The sequence below is a fragment of the Lathyrus oleraceus genome, chromosome 5, assembly GCF_024323335.1.
Source record: "Lathyrus oleraceus cultivar Zhongwan6 chromosome 5, CAAS_Psat_ZW6_1.0, whole genome shotgun sequence".
Lineage (NCBI taxonomy): Eukaryota > Viridiplantae > Streptophyta > Magnoliopsida > Fabales > Fabaceae > Lathyrus > Lathyrus oleraceus.
The window spans coordinates 624,551,554-624,574,073 of record NC_066583.1 but is presented as its reverse complement, the minus strand read 5'-3'; positions in this window follow the sequence as shown (position 1 = coordinate 624,574,073).

Sequence of the window (22,520 nt, the reverse complement as noted above, 5' to 3'; positions counted from 1 at the left end):
GATGAGGTACGTAGGCATGAGATGAGCTGATCTCTCCGGGCGCCCTTTTTCTTTTTCAACCTTTGTGTCTTTTGCTTTTCAACCCCCCTTGTGTGTGTTGTTGTGTGCTTGGAAGCTGATGTAAGTCCATCGAGTGGCATTCGGGTTCCAGTGTGGGTTTGTTTGGTTCGGATGCTGATGTAAGTCCAGTGATTGGCATTCGGGCTCCATGTTTTCCTCTTTGTGTGTGTTTTGGTTCGGGCGCTGATATAAGTCCAGTGATTGGCATTCGGGTCCCATGTTTGCCTGTGTGTGTTTTGTTTTGTTTGGCGTGTGTTAGCCGAGCTACGAATGCTCTGATTCTTCTTCGTCCAAGAAGATACGTATGCATAGGATGCGATATCCTAGCGAGCATGTGTTTTTCCCCGGTCCGAACTACTTCGACTCTGATGTCTATGCCTGATAGACTAAGTAGGCCCAGGATGCGATATCCTGCCGAGTCAGTTTCAGTCTGTTTTCTTGTGTCTCTTTCAGCCAGTGTGTGTGTGAGCAGTGTTTTTAGCAACCATTTTCCTTCCTATTGTGCGTGGATCCCGTCGAGTACGACGGATGCGTAGGGGTGCTAATACCTTCCCTTTGCATAACCGATTCCCGATCCCATTCTCTTTGGTCGCGAGACCATGTCTTTTCCAGGTTTACTTCGAGCGTTTCCTTTCCCTCTTTTGGGATAAATAATGCATGGTGGCGGCTCTGTTGTTCTTGTTTCCCGCCGGTTTTTCGCGTAATGCGACAGCTGGCGACTCTGCTGGGGAAAAGAGAAGTTGACCTCTTGCTGGTCCATCTTCCCTAAGCGAGTCTCTCCTAGCGCTCTCTAGGTTAGGGTTTTGGTTGCTGTTTGCTGTTGTATTTATTGCATTCATTTGTATATATTTGCATTTACTGTTTGCATTTATTGTTTGCATTAATGTTTGCATTCATTCATATTCATCTGCTGGGCTGGCTGTGTTTCTCTGTTTGGAGGTGGGAATTACTCGAGGTAAAAGGCCCAATACCCAGGCTATGAGTGAAATCTAGGAAACCTAGGAATAGAGTGATTCATGGGAAGCGGGTGGTATGCGCCACTTAGCGGAACATTGATATCACGAGTAGTTCAGACCCTGGTAGGATATTATCGGTGCATACATCGGGTGTGCACAGGATGATATTCTGCGAAAGGTTATTTATGCTGCGTTTCTCTCGACCTTACCCTGGCCTAGATGACACCCGTGAGTGGGGAGGGAATGATCATTATTACAGGTACAGTTGGTGACTGTTGGTGACTGATGGTGACTATGAATTATGGACATTTATTTCTGGACGCCGGAGGTTTGACCCTGGTATTTGATCAGAGGGTTCCGTTTATTTCGGATCCCTAGGCTGAATTTGAGGGTACTTGCTCAAATGGTGACTCTTGGTTCCTCAGATTGGGTTCAGATGACAGTTGACCAGTTGACTTCGGGTTTCAGATAAATTGTAACTCCGAGTTCAAGTCGAAGCTTTGATCCTGTGTGCCGAGATGCACAGCCTGCCAGTCTTGGCTACATCATTTGCATCATAACATGTTTATTTTCCAAAAAAAAAAATAATGCATGAAAAAGAAAAAAGTTAACTCGCATACTCATATCCTTTCCAGGATCATTCATGATAAAATAGCATCCGCATCATACACATATCATGCACGTATCATCCTTGCATTACATACATGTTTGGGGACAAGACTTCTCACTTTGGTTCCTGTCGTAGGCAGGATAGCTGATCGAAGACCGCACCGGTATTCAACCAGACTCAATCAACAGAGAAGTATGGATCAGGTTCAAACTGAGTTGGCTGAGATGAGGGCAAACATGGCCCAGTTCATGAACATGATGCAAGGGGTTGCTCAAGGTCAGGAAGAGCTTAGAGCCTTGGTTCAGAGACAAGAGTCCGTGCTTCAAACGTCCAACCGTGTTTCGCCTGTTGCTGCACCCGTTCATGAGAATATCAATGTTGCTGCTCCCACTAACGACTATGCAGTCGGGGATGAGTTGAGAGGAATAAGGATCAATGGACAGCCTCTTGCTGCAGAGACTGCCAATGCCAGAGTAACCCGTACTCCAGTTTGTCATCCTGCTCCACTTGTTGACAGACAAGAGGACATGTTTACTCTCCTCAGTGAGGAAGATGACGTTGTGAGGACCGAAGAGAGGGATAGAAAAGTGGATGCTCTTGCTGAGAAAATCCGAGCCATGGAATGTCAGAACTCCCTTGGGTTTGATGTGACTGACATGGGTCTGGTTGAAGGGTTGAGGATCCCCTACAAGTTCAAAGTGCCCTCTTTCGACAAGTACAATGGCACTTCCTGTCCTCGCACCCATGTGCAGGCGTACTTCAGGAAGATCTCTGCCTACACTGATGACGAAAAGATGTGGATGTATTTTTTCCAAGACAGTTTGTCTGGAGCGTCTTTGGATTGGTACATGGATCTGAAGCGAGAATCAGTCAGAAGCTAGAAAGATCTAGGTGAGGCCTTCCTCAGACAATACAAGCATAACATGGATATGGCGCCGAGTCGGACTCAGTTACAGAGCTTGTGTCAGAAGACTGGTGAGAGCTTCAAAGAGTATGCCCAGAGATGGCGTGAGCTAGCCGCAAGAGTGCAACCTCCGATGTTGGATAGAGAGCTGACTGACATGTTCATCGGAACACTACAGGGCGTGTTCATGGACCGCATGGGAAGTTGCCCGTTCAGCAGCTTTTCTGATGTTGTTGTCTGTGGAGAAAGAACTGAGAGCCTTATCAAAGCAGGAAAGATACAAGATCCTGGCTCTTCAAGTTCTTCGAGTGCTAAGAAGCCATCCTCTGGGGCACCCAGAAGGGGAGAGGGTGAAACGAATGTTGTGCACCGTCGGAGGAATGTGAACAGAGGACAGTATCGGCAAGTTGCTGCTGTGAATATTCCGGCAACTCAACAACAGCAGAGACGACCAACTCAGCAGTATCAGCCTCCACAACATCGTCCTCAGCAGCAGGCTTACCAGCCTCCCAATGATAATCAAGCTGGTACAAGTAATGAGAGGAAGAAGATCATTTTTGATCCGATCTCTATGTCCTACTCAGAGTTGTATCCCTCTTTGATAGAGCGGAACTTGATTACTCCCAGAGACCCGCCGGCTATACCTGTCAACCCTCGGTGGTGGTATAGGCCTGAACAGCATTGTGTGTATCATTCGGGTGCTCCTGGTCATGATGTGGATAGTTGCTTTCAGCTGAAGATGAAGGTTCAAGACCTTGTGAGGTCAGGTATTCTGAGTTTTGAGGACTTAGGTCCCCGTGTCAATCAAGCTTGAAGATCACGAGTCCCGGGCTGGCGCTGACTTGTCTTCTGAGGTCTTCAACGAAGAGGGTTGTTCAAAAGCAGAAGCTGCTAATGCAAAGGATACTGACAGTTGTCATCCCCGGTGGGATCTATCACAATTGGGTCACTGTGAGCGTTCCTACAGTCATTCCTAAGTCAGAGTAATAATCACTTTGTTTAAAAACCCTTCTCCCATGCCAAAAGGAGAAGTGATGACATTGTTGGCAACATTTTGTGCAATGATATTTTCATTCAAATAAATGCATGTTAAACATTTGTTTTTCCAATTGTTTTCCCTTTTTGCTTTTTGTATGAAATCGGTGATCACAAAAAACCCTAAAAAACAAGAATAAAAGCAATCTTTTCATCTGTATAACGATTGTCTTGTTTGATTTCCAAAAAGCTTTTCATATCAAAATCATTATGCAGGTTGTTTCTCAAACCCATTGAACATAATGATCCAACGCCATCTCCCAATTTTGAATCCCTGTATTCGAAGCAGAAGAAGATGATGTTGAAGGGATTCCTGACGAGATTTCCCGACTTCTTGAGCAAGAAAAGAAGATCACTCAGCTGTATCTCGAGAATCAGCAAAACAGCCAACTGGGGTATCAAAAAAAAAAAAAAAAAAAAAAAACACCAAGAAAGAAAAGGGTGCAAAATCAAAAGAAAGAAAAAACAAAAGAGAAATAGCACCCTCAAAGTCCCAAGTTGACTAATGCTGAATTCGATCGAAAAGAAGAGATCAACTGCAATGTGTCATGGTCAGTCATGTCAGCAGAGAGTGAAGAAAGCATTCAATAAGAAGGTCAAGCCTCGCGTGTTCCGAGGGACCTTGTGCTCAAGAAAGTCTTGTCTTTCGCGCCCGATTCCAGAGGCAAGTGATCGCCAAGCTATGAATGTCCATATGTTGTCAAGAGAGCCTTTTCAGGCGGTGCTCTGACACTTATGGCAATGGATGAAGAAGTTCACTCGTCCTGTGAATCCAGATGCAGTCAAGAAATACTTCGCCTAAAACAAAAACAAAAAAAAAACTAAAGCTCGCTAAGTCGAACACCCCAAAGGGCGACTTAGGCAAAAAGGAGCGTCTCGGTGGATTGAAAACCCGAAAGGGCGATCCAGGAAAAAGTTAGAGACATTGAAAAAAGAATTTGCATCCTGCTAGATTGAGCACCTCACACTGGGGCAATCTAGGCAAAAATTAGGGATTTGGCAAGTAACTGCATCCTGACAAGACCGTGTTCCACATTTGTCATCCGCCAAGAATTCTCGATGCATCGTCGACCGAAGCTCCGAATACATCGAAATTCAGAATGGTAGAGAAAGGGTCATTATGTTCAATGTAGCCCTCTCCAATATATATCACCGATTTCAAACTTGTACAAATCTATGGAGTCTCGCCCTTTGCAGACTACCATTCCATTACATCAATTTGAGCTTTTATCCAATTATTTGCACTCTTATTTGTTCTAACTCAACAGATGTTTTGCATGTTTTAATTGATAAAGTATCATTGTTTTCAAAATAAACAAATTTTTCACAAAATTGTTCTTAAACAAAGTGAACATTCACAATGATGGAAGGATACTTAGGAGATTTGCAGTGCTCTCCCAAGGGTGGTATGATTACCAACAGGTAAGACAATTGTTCGAATCTCGAGCATGACTGTATCTTTTTCCTGTAGAACCTCTTATGGTTCCTCCTCAGCGAGGTTGCTCAGTGCAGTGTTGGTTGAAGTTGTTCATCTTCATGTCCCCGGCAGTGCAGGTTTTTCTTCCAAGTCCCTATTAGCACCTATGGTGGGGCATCCCCAGTAGAGTGCTGTTTGAGCCCTATTATGGGGCATCCCTAGCAAGTTTGCTATTGGAACAACTTTGTGGGCCAGTTCCCAGGCAGAGTGTTTATTGAAGACTTCAACTTTCGTCTCTCCAGTAGAGCAGTCTTCTCCTCCCCCCCGGCGTGGGTGCTTGTCTTTGGAAGATTGGGTATTTTGTGGATTGACATCCCAGTAATCCGGCATTCCCTCGGATGGATTCCTCAGCGGAGTTGTTGGCATGATGAGCTTTATCAATGCCTATCTATCCTCATCAGAGATCGGGTTGCTTCTTGGTATCTTTGATCTCCAGCACGAGTGGTTATGGCGCGTCCGCCTGTATGTTGAACTCTTTTCTCCGGTTGTGACTGACGATCCCTCCGGAAGCCTCTGGTGGCCTTCTTCCCCTGCATGATGAAGTTGTTCCCTGATGTCCCAGTTCCCAGCAGATCGCGTTTGCTCTCTAGTGACTTTGGTTTTCTCTCCGGATGGTTGATTCTCGGACCGGTGTGTGGAGCATATCTGTTTGTCAGCATTCATCATACATTTTAGGTATAATGCATACATGCATAATCATAGCATTCAGATACTCATGTTGCAGCTGTTGCCGTGTGTATTTGCGGATTGTTGCCTCCTGCTATTTGGTGATACAGATTTCTCCAGTAGATTTTCCCCTAGCAGAGGTGGGTGTGTCTGATCTCTCCATATAGAGTCGACCCCTTAAGCAGAAAGTGTCTATCCTTTCATGCCATTTCCCCACTGAGATACCTCCTCGTGGATGACGGTTGTTTCCGTTCCCTCCCAACACACATTGAGAGGGGTTTCCCTATTGAGCTCTTTCCTCATTAGGATGAGTCCTGATTCAGTCTACCTTTTTGGATCGATCCTAAATTGGTTTCCCATTGGCTGTCTCTTGTGCTTCCCTGGGGCATAAATGAATAGTTGCTCACTAACCGGCACTCATTCATCTTATCCTCAGTGGAATTTGTTGGCTTCTACCTACGAACCGGTAGTTGTAAGTCCTATCTTTGTGGTCTTCTACTTATTACCCGGTAGATGTAAACTCCATGTTCACCCCTTGGTGGAGTTAACCCTCTGTGCTCATCCCGTCGATGACTGGTTACTTTTCCGTGGTTTTCTACCTACCAACCGGTAGATGTAATCCCCTCTTTGCAGTTATCAGTACCCAGTTTGCGGTGTTGATATTCTTTTCCCCTTCTGGATACTTGCCTTGATCAAGCAGTATTGTCCCCAGTGGGTCTTCCCCTTCCTTTTGGATACTTGCTCTGAGTAAGCAATTTTATCCTCGGCGGGTCCTCTTTCATTCACCACTGCCGGTAATGTTTGGGGTTTCCTTTTTGATTGGTCATTTTTGCATACCTATTCCTGGTACCCGATGCCTTTCTTTGCGGTCGTTTATCCATCTAACAACCTACAACCCGGTTATGGATAATCTTCCATGCGAGTATATTATCTACGTTTTGACGGCTATAGATAATATATCTCATGCGCTCGTTGGTCGAAGTGTCGTCCCTCCCAGTCGAGTAAGATTCGTATTCCTTGAGGAATCGAATATCCATCCTTTAACAAGTTTGCTTTCGCTCTCTTCAGGATGTTTTCGGTTGTTTATCCATCTAACAACCTACAACCCGGTTATGGATAATCTTCCATGCGAGATTATTATCTACGTTCCGACGGCTATAGATGATATATCTCATGCATTCTTTGGTCAATCTTTTGATTGTTTTCTCCAACAGAGTAAGATTCGTATTCCTTGTGGAGTCGAATGTCCATCCTTTAACAAGATTGCTTTTCTAGCCCTCTTCAGGATGATGAGTGTTTTGGAACGCAAACCAATTCACGTTTTGGTCGGTCACCTGTTTCATACCTACAACCCGGTATCCTTGGTGTTCCTTCCTGTCAGCACCCGCGTGTGTTGTCTTCTTTGGTGTCGGTAAACACCATCTTTCGGTGATTTCCCAGTCATGCGTAAGTGTCTGGTTTGCTTTGGTGTTGGTAAACACCATCTTTCGATGTTCGTAACATCGTCTCCCTTCCCCAGAAGAGTTTCCTCCTCTCCGTTGGTGTCGATAAACGTCGAGTTTTTCCTAGTCATCCGATGATGTCTAGTTGTACCATTCCCCATGTGGATTTACCTCTCCGTTGGTTTCGATAAACGTCGAGCTTCTCCCTTTCGTCCGATGACGTCTGGTCGAGTCTTCCCATTCATCCCATGATGTCGGGTTACCTCTCCGTTGGTCTTGGTAAACGTCGAGTTTTTCCTGGTCGTCCCCAGTTGATTCTCCTTCTCCGTTGGTGTCGATAAACGTCGAGCTTCTCCCTTTTGTCCGTTGACGTCTGGTCGAGTCTTTCCATTCATCTGTTGATGTCGGGCTACCTCTCCGTTGGTCTTGGTAAACGTCGAGTTTTTCCTGGTCGTCCCCAGTAGAGTTTTCCTGGTCGTCCCCAGTTGACCTACCTCTCTGTTGGTTTCGGTAAACGTTGAGTTTTCCCGCTACGTCCGCTGACGTATGGTTGTATCCTTTACTGGTCGTCCCCAGTAGAGTTGATTTACCTCTCCGTTGGTCTTGGTAAACGTTGAGTTCTTCCTAGTTGTCCGTTGGCATCTAGTTGACATCTCTGATCCCATTCATCGTGTGTCAATGTCTGGATGTGATTGTACCTCTGAAGAAAAGAAAACAAAACAAATACCCAGCAGTGTGCAAATTTCTACGGTTCTTGGTATTCAATCCCTGTTTACCTTGAAAGTCTGACAGTCGTTGCTCTCATCCGTTCGGGTTCCCAGTTGATTGAATAGGGGCAGTTGTAGCACCTCAAATTTGCACCCTACCTTTTGTACATTCATTTCATATTAGGTCATTAACATAACATAATCCACTGCATAACATTGCATTGTCCATTTGCCCAAGTGCAAGTTCAACTGACAAATTAGGTCAAACTGGTCAGGAGATCAGGTCAAGCAAGCAAGCATGTGCCAATTTCATTGAGACAAAGCCCTAGGGTTGGTTTATCAAGTTCATATGGTCTAAGGATCATTTTGAAGTGGTTTGGCCAAAGATTGGATGATCAAAGCTCAACAGTCAAGCTGAATTTCTTCAGAAACCCTAGAAAGTCAACTGTGGTCAACTGTGCCTGATTTTATGGATTGGAAGGTGTGAGATGGTTTGAAAGGCCTCATTCATGTCTAAATAAGTCTCATTTGACATATCAAAGACCAGGGTTGAAGATTTGGAGGTCAGACAAAAAGTTTCCAAAAATAGCAGGTGACCTGTAATTTCAGCTGCCCAAAATGGAAAGTTTTTCTCCTCAAAATTAATTCATCATACAAGATTCAAATGGAATTTTGTCCAACATGAAAGTTGAAGATCTTGTTCTCACCATTCCAAAAAGTCCAAGAACTTGAAATTCCCATGTGTGGTTGGCAAGATATGGTCCATTCATTTTCAGAAAATGCCTAAATTCAAAGTGCCATAACTTTCACATGGAATGGCCAAATTGGTTGATTTTTCTTTGAGCAAACCACATTTCACATGAACTTTCATGGTGTATCATTACATTTCATCAAAAACTCTCATAGCAAAATGGCCTTTTTCAAGTGAACTCATTTGCATTTTTTGGTGTGAAATAGTGATTTTCAAAAATACAAGCCATATGCACTTGGGACTTTTTGCAACACATCACAAATGTCATTTAGAACTTGCTTGAACCAATTTTGGACTGTCACATTGGCTGCATAAGAGAAAGGGCATTTTGGCCAAAATCATGAAAATGCATTTTATACTAATCTTTCCAATTTGCCTAATTGAGATTAACAAGTGGATTAGTGTGAGGTATAAAGTCTTAATTGTAACAGAATGCATAATCACATTTCATTTTCTCAGATCCAAAAGCAAAATCACAAGATTTCTCTCATTTTTTCTTCAAACTTTCTTGAACTTTTTTCACATTTTTCCATTGAATTCATCATTGTTTGGGATTGTTCTTGCTTGCATCTTCATTTGCAGGTGAAATCTCACATCTGTTTCATCAAATCGTGGCCAAGGCATTGAAAAATCCCAACTGTCCAAGCAAGAACACTTCCATGACAGTTGGATAAATCTTCTACCTGGAGCATTGCTGAGCTACAACACGTGTTCCAATCATCTCCCTAGGCATTGTCCAGCTTCTGTTTTCACCATTGGAGACCTGAAAGTCACGAATTCCGCAGTTGCTATCATCAAAGGTTGGAATTCGATTCTAACCATTCTCAAAATCATGATGTGGTTCTTGTAGAGCGTAGGTCATAGAGTTCATTGCAATTTGTAGAATTGAAAATCATCAAGATTTGAGAGAGAAATCTTGAATTGAAGTTTGGATGTAAAACCTATTCTTGCTCGATCCGTTCAGTATGTTAGGAATTAGACAAATTCATGGTGATATTGTTGATGTACTAGCTTAGACGGTTCCAACGGTATATGATTTGTTCGTTTTGGTTGAAAAATGTTCATGTTGATTTTCTGGAGATTGAATGTTGATGAACACACCAAGAACACGTTCCCAGCAAGCTTTTGATCCATTTCGCCTGGTTTCCATTTGAATTTGGTGTTTACCGCCGTTTCTAACCAATCAGAGCGCGCCACTGAATAAGTGAAGCGCAGCGTTTTGGCTCTGGCTCTCATTATTTACAAAAATGCCACGCGGTTATTCTAATTTCATTTTAAATGTTAAATAAAAATTTCATTTCATCAATTAACTTCAAAAAATCATAATCAATTCATTTTTTATCCAAATTGGATGGGAATTTTTGTGTTGATCTCCAAATTTTCCCTAGTTTTCTTTAGGCATGGTAGTCAAAGTTGTGCCTGGTGAATTTTTGACTTTTGCCTAATGCCTTTGATATGTATGCTTCATGTGCATGTTTCACCATTTAATTCATGAAATCTTGATGCCTTGTCCAAAATGCATGAAATTTTATAGGCATGTTCTTGACTCTCTTCTGGTGATTTTGATGTATAGTTTGCTATTTTTGAGCTTATGGTTTGAGAGATATGATGTGAACAAGTTGAGTGTGACAATGTGTGTCACACTATGTTATGCTATGTTCATGAATTTTGTTGCCATGACTATGCTTTGCCAATTGCTCTCAAATTTTGCATGTGATCACTTGTATATGTCTAGTTTTGCCATGATTTTTTGTAGGAATTGTTGATCCATTTCCTATTTGATTGGGAATTTTGTTTGCTGTTTAGACATTTTAGGGTTTTTCTTGAGTAATCACCTTACATGCCTTGTGAAATTCTCATACCTTATCATATGAAGATGAAATTTGGTGGAGTGATTCTTAACATGTTCAAGTTCACTTTGGCTTTGGTCCCATTCATTTCTCATTTGTTTTCACTATTTTATGATTGATGGAAGTTGATGCTTGTTTTGAGGCCTTGTGTTGGCTTGTTTGAATTTGTCTTGACTTTATGATTTTCATTGACCTACTTCCTCTTGTCCAAATGGCATGAAATTTGATATGATGCTCATTGAATGTGTTCTGTTTAGACTTGAATTTTTGTGGGATTTATTGAGCTGTTTTGGCATTTGTTTGATTGAGATCATTCTGTTTGCTCATATGTGGTTCAGACTTGCCTAGTTTGACCTAAATTGTGCATGAAATGAATTTGGTGCATAGTTTTGATGTGAGACCAATTGGATTCTCTTTTTAATTGATTAATCTTGGTTTTGATCATGTTTCACTTGCTGTTTTGACTTTTTCACTTCCTTTTGACCCTAGGCTTGTCCTAGTGGTCTTGTTTCTCATGTTTGAATGTGATTTTCAGGTTAAGAAGCAAAATGCCATAAGGAGGTTGATCCACATTTGATTGAGTTGTCTCTTTTGACATTGTAAACTAACTTGGTTTATTTTGTAGGATGCTTGGCTCATTTGAGTTGATTGTGCTTTGCACATTGCATTGTTTGATTGTACAGTTTAACTGTTGACTTTTGTTGTTTACTGTTGGTTTGTCTGAGTACTGATGATATTTGATTGATTTCAGGTACCATAGTTGCTTATAGTTCTTTGAGAACTTTGCATTGCTTTGCTCGATAGCATTTGCATTGAGGTAGAACCTCTTGTCTCCATGTAGTCTGGAAGACCTGGCTTGTTACTTAGCCAGGCACCTGTCTGAAGTCCTCCTTAAGAGGCAATGCTTGTGATTGTTTATTTTTGTCCCCAAGCAGGTAAAGACCTTTTGATAAGGCAATTGGCAGAACCCAAGGGATGTGCAATCCATCCCCTGCTATTCTGTTGAGTCATCCCTCTGCTCACACAACTGGTGTTGATGCATTGGGATACTAACCTAAGATCTTGTATAGTGTACAGTTGTGTCAGTGTCATAAGTGTAGAAGGGTTCCCACTTTCTGGACCCACACTTCTTTGTCTATAGCTCTCCCTGGCCAGGGATAAGAGCTGTGAAGTCTCATCTTCACTCCCCTTTCATCTGCTTCACCTTAGCCCTTCCATGGCAAGGTTAAGAGCACCATCAACCCTGTACAGTTGGCTTGCCTTTGCAGCCTCACCCTTGTTTGAGCCTCACTTGTGTGCATATAGTGTGTGCTGTTTGTGATTATTTGCTATTGCTTCTGCTTTAGGATAGGCTTGCTCCCTGTGCGAGTTAGTTAGAAACCTTGACTTAGGGATGATTTTGCATGATAACATCTAGGCTCGAGTCGTAGTCTCCCTAGTTGTGTCTCCCTTTGTTATCTGGTTAGGCTAGTCCTGTGACCCTGCGTAGGGGAACTACGTCGCCCTGATCCTCATACCAGATGAGGTACGTAGGCAGGAGATGAGCTGATCTCTCCGGGCGCCCTTTTTCTTTTTCAACCTTTGTGTCTTTTGCTTTTCAACCCCCCTTGTGTGTGTTGTTGTGTGCTTGGAAGCTGATGTAAGTCCATCGAGTGGCATTCGGGTTCCAGTGTGGGTTTGTTTGGTTCGGATGCTGATGTAAGTCCAGTGATTGGCATTCGGGCTCCATGTTTGCCTCTTTGTGTGTGTTTTGGTTCGGGCGCTGATATAAGTCCAGTGATTGGCATTCGGGTCCCACGTTTGCCTGTGTGTGTTTTGTTTTGTTTGGCGTGTGTTAGCCGAGCTACGAATGCTCTGATTCTTCTTCGTCCAAGAAGATACGTATGCATAGGATGCGATATCCTAGCGAGCATGTGTTTTTCCCCGGTCCGAACTACTTCGACTCTGATGTCTATGCCTGATAGACTAAGTAGGCCCAGGATGCGATATCCTGCCGAGTCAGTTTCAGTCTGTTTTCTTGTGTCTCTTTCAGCCAGTGTGTGTGTGTGAGCAGTGTTTTTAGCAACCATTTTCCTTCCTATTGTGCGTGGATCCCGTCGAGTACGACGGATGCGTAGGGGTGCTAATACCTTCCCTTCGCATAACCGATTCCCGATCCCATTCTCTTTGGTCGCGAGACCATGTCTTTTCCAGGTTTACTTCGAGCGTTTCCTTTCCCTCTTTTGGGATAAATAACGCACGGTGGCGGCTCTGTTGTTCTTGTTTCCCGCCGGTTTTTCGCGTAATGCGACAGGTAGTATTCAAATGTTCACTGGATTTACAAAATTGCCACTGGCGCCTTTTTAATCCATTTAAATTGTTAATATTTATTTCATTTCATCACTAAACTTCAAAAATTCACAAATGATTCATTCTTGATCCAATTTGAGTGAGGATTTTTGTGTTCATCTCCAAATTCTTTCCAGTTTTTTTTAGGTATGATAATAAAAGTTGTGCTTGGCTGATTTTTTTATTTGTCTAAGGCCTTTGATCATGTATGCTTCATGTGTATGTTTTGCCATTTCATTCATGAAATAATGATGCCTCATCCAAAATGTGTGAAATTTTTCACGCATATTCTTGACTCTTTCCTGGTGATTTTGGTATATAGTTTGTTAATTTTGAGTTCCTGGTTAGAGAGATATGATGTGATCAAGTTGAGTGTGACAATGTGTGTCACACTATGGTATGCCATGTTCTTGAATTTTGATTCCATACTTACACTATGTCAATTGCTCTGGATTTTTGAATGTGATATCATATAGATGTTAGGTTTAACCATGATTTTTTGTAGGATTTGTTGATCCATTTCCTATTTGATTGATAATTTTGTTTGCTGTTTAACCATTTTAGGGTTTTTCTTGAGTGATCAACTTACATGACTTGTAAAATTCTCATACCTTATGATATGAAGATGAAATTTGATGGAGTGGTTCTTAACATGTCTAACTTCATTTTGGCTTTGGTCCCATTCATTTATCATTTGTTTCCACTGTTTTACATTTGCTTGAAGTTGACACATGATTTGTGACCTGGTTTGGGTTTGTATATGCATGCTATGACTTAGTGAATTTAATTCCCATACTTCCTCTTGTCCAAATAGCATGAAATTTGATATGATGCTCATTGAATATGTTCTGTTTAGACTTGAATTTTTGTGGGATTTGTTGAGCTATTTTGATATTGGTTTGGTTGTGATCATTCTGTTTGTTCATATGTGGTTCACACTTGCATACTTTGACCTAAATTGTGTATGAAATGAATTTGGTGCATAGTTTTGATATGAGACCAATTGGATTCTATTCTTAATTGATTAATATTGGTTTTGGTCATTTTTCACTTGCTGTTTTAACTTTTTCACCTCCTTTTGACCCTAGGCTTGTCCTAGTGGTCTTGTTACTCATGTTTGAGCTTGCTTTTCAGGTTAAAAAGCAAATGCTTTAAGAAAAATTAATGCAAGTTGATTGAGTTTCATTTGATGTTATAAACTAACTTGTCTTGTTTTGTAGGATGCTTAGCTCACTTGCTTTGAGCTTTGTGCTTTGCACATGTGTTTGATTGTGTTGACTGTTGGTTCATTGTCTTGTCTGTTTGACTATGAGTTGTATACTGATTATATTTGATTGATCTCAGGTACCATAGTTGCTTATAGTTCTTTGAGAACTTTGCATTGTTTTGCTTGATAGCATTTGCATTGAGGTATAACACCTTCTTCTTCATGTAGTCTGGAAGACCTGGCTTGTTATTTAGCCAGACAACTGTCTGAAGTCCTCCTTAAGAGGCAATGCTTGTGATTGTTTATTTTTGTCCCCAAGCAGGAAAAGTCCTTTGAATAAGGCAATTGGTAGATAAAAGAGATATGTAGCCTATCTCCTACTATTCTGTGTGTCTTCCCCTTGCTCACATTACATGTTTGAAGCATTGGGATATTAACCCAAGATCTATAGAGTCATTAACTTGTGGAGAGAGTTCCAACTTTCTGAACTCCCACACCTTCTTTTATCTGATGCTCCCCCTGACCAGGGATAAGAGCAATGAGGCACACCCCTCATATCCTTTTCATCTGCTTCACCTTGACCCCTCAATGGCAAGGTTAAGAGCACCATTAACCCTATTCCAGTTGGCTTCAATGCCTAACCCTTTTGTTTGAGCCTGATGCTTGTATATAGTGTGTGCTCTTTGCTTATGTGGTTTGATTACTTGATTCATTTGTACATGATTGCTTGAGTTTGCCATTGTGCATTTGTCATCATTAATTGTTCATTAGTGCATGATCATTTCATTTGTCTTTGTGACACATTGTTGTTTGCCCATTGAGGACAACTATAAGTCCATTTATTGGCCAGTGTTCCTATGACATGGAAGGGATAGAGTGTAAGACCATTTCATTGGTCACTCATATCCTCTTTGCTCTTTGTTTGAGCTTGTTGTTGTATGTGAGGATTCATTGTAAGTCCATGTAATTTGGCATTTGTTTTCCTATGATCATCTGTGGAGGTTAGCGTAAGTCCAGATAGATTGGCAGTTGACATCCATGTTTTGCTTTTGTTTTGTTCTGATGGAGATTAGTATAAGTCCATGGAGTGGTTTTTGATATCCTTGTTTGTTTTAGGAGACTGGTATAAGACCATTGAGTGGCATCCGGTATCCGCTTTTATTGACTTTCATCTGTTACCATGTTTATGTCATTGCTCATTTGTTGCCTATTCCAAAGGACACACTTGAATCATCTTCTATATGATTTCAAGAGGTGAACCTTCTGAGAAGTTTTACATTCATTCCATCATTCATTCCCATTATGTCCTAATCCTTTTCACACATTGTTTTCAAAAACTTGAGATAGATATTGTGCAAACATTCTCACTTCTTTCCAAATTAGAAACCTGGACCTTAAGTCCTTGATTTTTCAAACTTCACTTTTGTAAATACTCATTTTGAATTGACTTTAACCATACCTTGACCATATTTTGTAAATAATCCAATCAATTAACTTCACCTATTCAAATGTTTTGTGGCTTTGTCCATGTTTGTTAAGTTTTCCATGCATTAGCCATAGGTTTCAATTACCATAGTGGTTGATGTAAATCTTACCTTATCCTTAGTAAGTTGATTGTAAGTCTTCCATACTTATTATAGGGTTAACCCCTCACTAGTATGTTGAAGCTGTCCTCGCATGGTGGATTGTTGATTCAGGTTGAGTTTTCTCCCATTGGTAATGAAAAGCCTTAGTGCTTGTGTTTTAAAATTGAATCCACTAACTTTTGGAAGTTTTTAGCCGAACTACGGTATTTTGATCCTTTACCTTTTCATGGAAAGGTACGTAGGCAACGGGTTCATCCGTTCAAACACAAAAATAATTAACTTGTACATTCTTTTCTCATCATCCCAATCATGTTTGCACAATACTTATGTCATAACAAATAACAAATTTTCAAACAACAAGTGTGAAAAGGGCTCCCTAGGAGTACCTAGGACGTTTTGGGTGCCTAACACCTTCCCATTGCGTAATTTACCCCTTACCCCGATCTCTGATCTTTTTATTAGTTTTCTACGAGTAAAACTTCTTAGGCTTTTGTTCGCTTTTTAGCCAGTCCTTTGGATAAATAAAAGTGCGGTGGCGACTCTATATTTTTGTATACTTTGCTTATGATTTAATCAATAGATCATATAGTAACGAATACACCGCTACAGAAAAATGGCGACTCTGCTGGGGACCATAATTCCTTGGTGGTATTGCCTACTTTTCACCCTTGTTGTGCTATATTGTTATTGATTATTTGACATATTTTTGTACAACTTGGGATAACTGTATTGATTGTAATGTTTGAATTGCTTGATATACAATTGCTGTTTGCTTTGGTGATCTCTGTGAGATGAGTTCTATACCCGAACTCGAGTGCACCTTAGGATAGGAGAATGGCATAGTCTTGTTGACTGGTGTGGAGTATTCCTTAGCCAGTTGACTTGCGAGTCCATTCACTTGGTGGAGGTCATGTTGGATTAATAATGTCACACAAGTTATTTGTGGTTAGGCATTATTCTTCCAATCATGTGCCTTAGAAGCCAAGGACCTTAGTTTACCAAGCCCATCTTGGCCTATTTTAGGACGTAGTGCGGAGGTCGTTCAGGTGTAAGTTCTGATACGATTGTCACGCGATACTACACTCATAAGAGTTTCTCTTGAGAATATTTTTGGAATACGAGTATTCGTTCCTCCGATAATATTCGAAAGATGGGACGATGATTATGGGAACCTCTGGTAGAACATGTCTGGCAGGTTTAAACCCTAGTACACTCCCTTTGGGTGGTTCTTAACCAAGACTCCATGCTCATGACTCTCAACAAACCCGTGATTCATGGTTGAGTCGTTCGAACACCGTTAATATCAATGGAACCTGGGTGTTGATAAGGTGTAAAACCTAAATCCACCAAAAAGGATGGTTGATATTAAGGATGTCCGAGCCGGTTCATGTACCGTTAATATCAATGGAACTTGGGTGTCGATAAGGTGAAAACCTAAATCCACCAAAATGGATGATTGATATTAGGGATACAATGAGCTTTCCCATGACCTTTGTCTGGTGTGCTTTGCTTGATCCTTGAGTGTGATTGTTGCATTCATGCATTCATACATTCATCCGCATTTCATGTAAAAAAAAAACAAAAAGAGAAAATTTTCAAGGAACTTAAAGGGTTTATTTGCAAAATTTTCAGACATGGAAAGACCGAAAAGGCATACAAAGAAGTACAGTTTCCGACAACCTGATGTAAAAGAGTTAAGGAATCTGACATCTTATGTACTAGATCCCTTGGGTTTCAAAGCTCGATATGGGAAGCTTCTATCTCTGCTGACTACTCAGGTGGATGAGGGCCTGATGAGTACCTTAGCTCAGTTCTATGATCCTCTATATCATTGCTTCTCTTTCCCGGACTTCCAGCTGTTGCCTACTTTGGAGGAGTATTCTTACCTCATTGGGATCCCGATTCTGGATCAGGTGCCGTTTAGTGGCCTAGAGAGTATTCCGTCTGCTCGAGAGATTGCAAGTCTGTTGCATATAGATGAAGCCTTGATCAAAGCTAATCTAATTACCAAAGGTGGAATTCAGGGTTTTCCTTCCGAGTTCCTTATCGCTCAAGCTACCTTCTATGGGGAAGCCAGGAGTGAAGATGCCTTTGAGGCTTTGTTTGTGCTACTCATCTATGGTTTAGTGCTATTTCCCAACTTCGACAAGTTCGTGGACATGAATGCTATTAGGATCTTCTCAGTTCTTAATCCTGTTTCGACTTTGTTGGGTGATGCCTACGTCTCTTTGCACCTGAGGAATGCAAAAGGTGGAGGAGTTATTGTCTGCTGTCTACCCCTGCTGTACAAGTGGTTTATTTCGCACTTGCCGCAGACAGTTGCTTTTAAGGAGAATAAGGGATGTCTACGGTGGTCTCAGAGACTCATGTCTCTCACTAATGACGATATCTCTTGGTATGATCGCGTGTATGATACCGTTCAGATCATTGACTATTGTGGTGAATTCCCGAATGTACCTCTTCTTGGTACATGTGGTGGGATCAGCTACAATCCTATTCTTGCACGTCGTCAGCTTGGGTTCCCCCTAAAGGATAAACCTCATAACATTCTGTTAGAAGGTGTGTTCTTTCAGGAGGGTAAAGAATCCCAAGGTTTGAAAGCCAGATTTGTCCGTGCTTGGCGCAGTATCCGTAAGAAGAGTAGGAATGAATTGGGTCCGAAGAACTGCATTGCTTTGGAGCCATATACTTCTTGGGTCAGACAGAGAGCTGCCGAATACCTGATGCCGTACGATCATCCGAGACCTACACCTTTGGATGTGGCTGGGCCTTCAACCCTCCCTATCCAACGTGTAGAGGAGTTGAGAGAGGAAGACCTTTCACGTGCTTGGATCCGTGAAAGAGAGGAGCTGCTTCAGCAGATTAAGGAGAAAGACGCTCTGATTGAGTTTCTTGAACATCAGGTGATCGATGATCCGAACGACACTTGGACCTCTCTGCTTCCTCAATCTTCCAAGTTTTGGAAAAGGAAGTATGATCAGCTTGCTAAGGCAAAGGCGGATATGGAAGCAGCCTATGAGAGAGAGATTAAGAAGCTGTGTACTTCTCGTCTTCCGGCATCCCGAGCTCCTAGGGATCCATAGGATGTTGTTTTCCTTTTCTCCTTGTAATGATCAAAATGCTGTACTTCTTTGTTGATTATATTGAATGAGATATTTTCCATATGAGAAATTAAAATGCTTTAAATGATCAAAATATTGCAAATTAAAATGCTTTAAATGATCAAAATATGCACAAGCATGTCATGCATCATTTTGCGTAAGCAGGTACCCCTGTTTCTGGTCTTCTTGTCCTAACTCTGTGTTCTTCATTTATTTTGAAGACAAGCTGACTCACCGGTATTATACTCGAGCCAATTCCGCAAGAGTAATGGATCAGCTAGAGCAAGAGAACCGTGAACTGAAAGAAGAGGTCGCCAGACTTGGCGCTTTGATGGAGCAACTCCTTGCTGCTCAAAATCAACCTGCTCAACCGCCTGCAACGCCTGTCCAGAGGACTGTGATTTCAGAGGTCGTTGCTTCCACTGTGCCTGCTGCCAGTGCTCATTTTATGCTCAATGCTATGCCAGCCGGGTTCCCTTGGGGTATGCCTCCAGGTTTCATGCCTGACATCCCAGCTCCAACTTTTGCTCACATGTCGGCATCTAGCCCGGTCCCTGTTGCTGCTCCTCCTGTCGTGCATACCATGCCGAGGGTAGACGACACCATCTATCATTCCAAGCCGTCTGAGGGCCTGGATGTTAATGAAAAGATGGACGCGATGAAAGACCAATTCCTTGAGCTGAGGAAGGAATTGAAGACCCTCAGAGGTAAAGATCTATTCGGCAAGTCTGTTGCCGAGCTCTGCCTTGTTCCCGGTGTCAAGATACCGATTAAATTCAAAGTTCCTGACTTTGAAAAATACAAAGGGAACACCTGTCCTCTTGCTCACCTGGTCATGTACGCCAGGAAGATGTCTACTCAGACGGATAATGATCAGCTGCTGATTCATTATTTCCAAGATAGCTTGTCCGGTGCTGCGCTCCGATGGTATATGAGTCTGGACAGTGCTAATATCAGATCCTTCAATGACCTTGGCGAAGCTTTCGTCAAGCAATACAAATACAACGTCGATATGGCGCCTGACCGAGATCAACTCAGGTCCATGTCACAGAAGGACAAAGAGACTTTCAAGGAGTACGCCCAGAGATGGCGAGAGCTGGCAGCTCAGATTACTCCACCGCTTGAGGAGAAAGAAATGACTAAGATCTTCTTAAAGACTCTTAGCTCATTTTATTATGAGCGGATGGTAGCTAGTGCTCCCTCTGACTTCACCGAAATGGTGAATATGGGGATGCGACTTGAAGAGGGTGTCCGTGAAGGACGGTTAGCAAAGGATGAAGGCTCTTCTAGCAAGCGGTATGGAGCCTTTCCTAAGAAGAAAGATGGGGAAGCACATGTTGTGCAGTCCCATAATAAATCAAGGAAACCTCCCGTTCAGAGGAAACCAGCACGTCGTGCCGATCATCAGCATCAGGTGGCTCATATAACACCTGTCTTCAAAGACAATGCTCAGCAGCATCACCAATATCAGCATCAGCAGCAATACCAGCAGCCTCAGTATCAGCAACAGCAACGTCCACAGCAACAGGCTTACCAGCCTCGTGGAAGTACAACCAACCAGGCTAACTTGAGTTATGACCGGAAAAAGATCAGCTTCGATCCTATCCCAATGTCATATGCAGAGCTTTATCCCTCCTTGTTGGAGAGGAAGTTGGTAACTCCCAGGGATCCTCCTGCTATTCCTGCAAACCCGCAATGGTGGTATAAACCAGATCAACACTGCGTTTATCATTCCGGAGCTCCGGGCCATAATATAGAGAACTGTTATCCACTCAAGACTAAGGTTCAGGACCTTATGAGATGTGGGATTTTGAGCTTCGAAGATTCGGGCCCAAATGTCACCAAGAACCCATTGCCCGCGCATGGGAAATCTGTGAATATGGTCCAGGGATGCCCTGGGAAATACAAGGTCAAATATGTTAGTCATATTCGACGATCGTTGGTGGAACTACATAGGTTGTTGTGTCAGTACAGCTATATGGAGCATGACCACGATAGGTGCCGTATCTGTTCAGTTAACCGCTTGGGTTGCAACCAGGTACGAAGAGAATTGCAAGAGTTATTAGACAAAGGTACCATTGAGATTCTGCAGAATCGTAATGTGGACGAAGATGAACCCGAGGTTAATGTTATATCTCCAGTGTTCAAATTACCCGAGCCTGTTGTTATTCACTACGATAGCAACAAGCCGAAGACTTCTCCTTCCCTTGTGATCAAGCCTGCAGGCCCTATGCCTTATTCTTCTGACCGAGCTGTGCCGTTCAGGTATAATCCAGTTGCCGTGCAAGATGGGGTAAAAGTGCCTTTGCCTTCAACGTCTGTAACCAATATCGCTGATGTGAGCGGTTTGACCCGGAGTGGTCGTGTATTTTCTGCGCCTCCTAAGGCTGTTGCTTCTGAATCTGCCGAGCGTCCGGTTGGGACTGCTGTCAATAATCAGAATCCGGCACTTGATGTTGCCAGACCCTCCTCCGTACAAAAAACTCCTACTTCTTCAGTTGGCCCGAGTGGCATTACGAACGAAGAATCTGATGAGATGCTGAGGCTCATCAAGAAAAGCGAGTATAATGTTGTAGACCAGCTTCTACACACGCCATCCAAAATCTCCATACTATCCTTGTTGTTGCATTCAGAACCCCATAGGGAGGCTCTGCAGAAGGTGTTGGACTTGGCGTACGTTGATCACGACGTCACTATTGAGCAATTCGACAGTATTGTTGCAAACATCACTGCTTGCAACACCTTGAGTTTCAGTGACGCTGATCTCCTTGAGGAGGGAAGAGACCACAACATGGCTTTACACATCTCCCTGAATTGCAAATCTGATGTTATGTCCAACGTGTTAGTGGACACTGGATCATCTCTTAATGTGTTGCCGAAATCCACACTCGCTAAATTGTCATATCAAGGTCCTCCTATGAGGCAGAGTGGGGTCGTTGTGAAGGCATTTGATGGGTCGCGCAAGACCGTGATTGGGGAAGTTGATCTCCCGATCAAGATAGGACCAAGTGATTTCCAAGTTACCTTCCAGGTAATGGACATCCACCCATCTTATAGTTGTCTCCTTGGCAGACCATGGATTCACGAGGCTGGCGCCGTGACATCCACCCTACACCAGAAGCTGAAGTTTGTTAAGAACAAGAAACTGGTTGTGGTAGGGGGAGAAAAGGCTCTCCTGGTTAGCCATTTGTCTTCTTTCTCCTATATCGATGCAGAGGATGAAGTTGGAACGCCATTCCAAGCTTTATCTATTGATGAACCGATTGAGAAGAAGTCTCCTTCATTTGCTTCCTACCGAGATGCAAAACTGGCCATTGAATGTGGTGCAGTTGCTGGTTTAGGGAAGGTGATTGAGCTGGAAGACAACAAATCCCGGGCTGGCATTGGCTACTGTTCTGGGGCATATAATGAGCAAGGTCTGTTCACGAGTGGAGGATTCATCCATGATGATCAGCCTGAAGAGGAAGAAGCTGCTGCTATCTTAGAAGAGGATGCAGAAGATTTGAGCAATTTCATTATTCCTGGTGGTGTCTGCCACAATTGGGTCGCTGTGGATGTTCCTACAGTTATCCATAAGTCAGAGTAATATGTTCACTTTGTTTAAAACCCTTCTCCCATGCCAAAAGGAGAAGTGATGACATTGTTGGCAAATCATATATACAATGATGTTTTCATTCAATTAATGCATTGTTAAACATTTGTTTTTCCATTTGTTTTCACTTTTTGCTTTTGCATGAAATCAGTGATCACAAAAAACCCATAAAAACAAGAATAAAAGCAATCCTTTTTCATCTGCATAATGGTTTGCTTGTTTAAATTCTAAAGTTTTCATTAACCCAA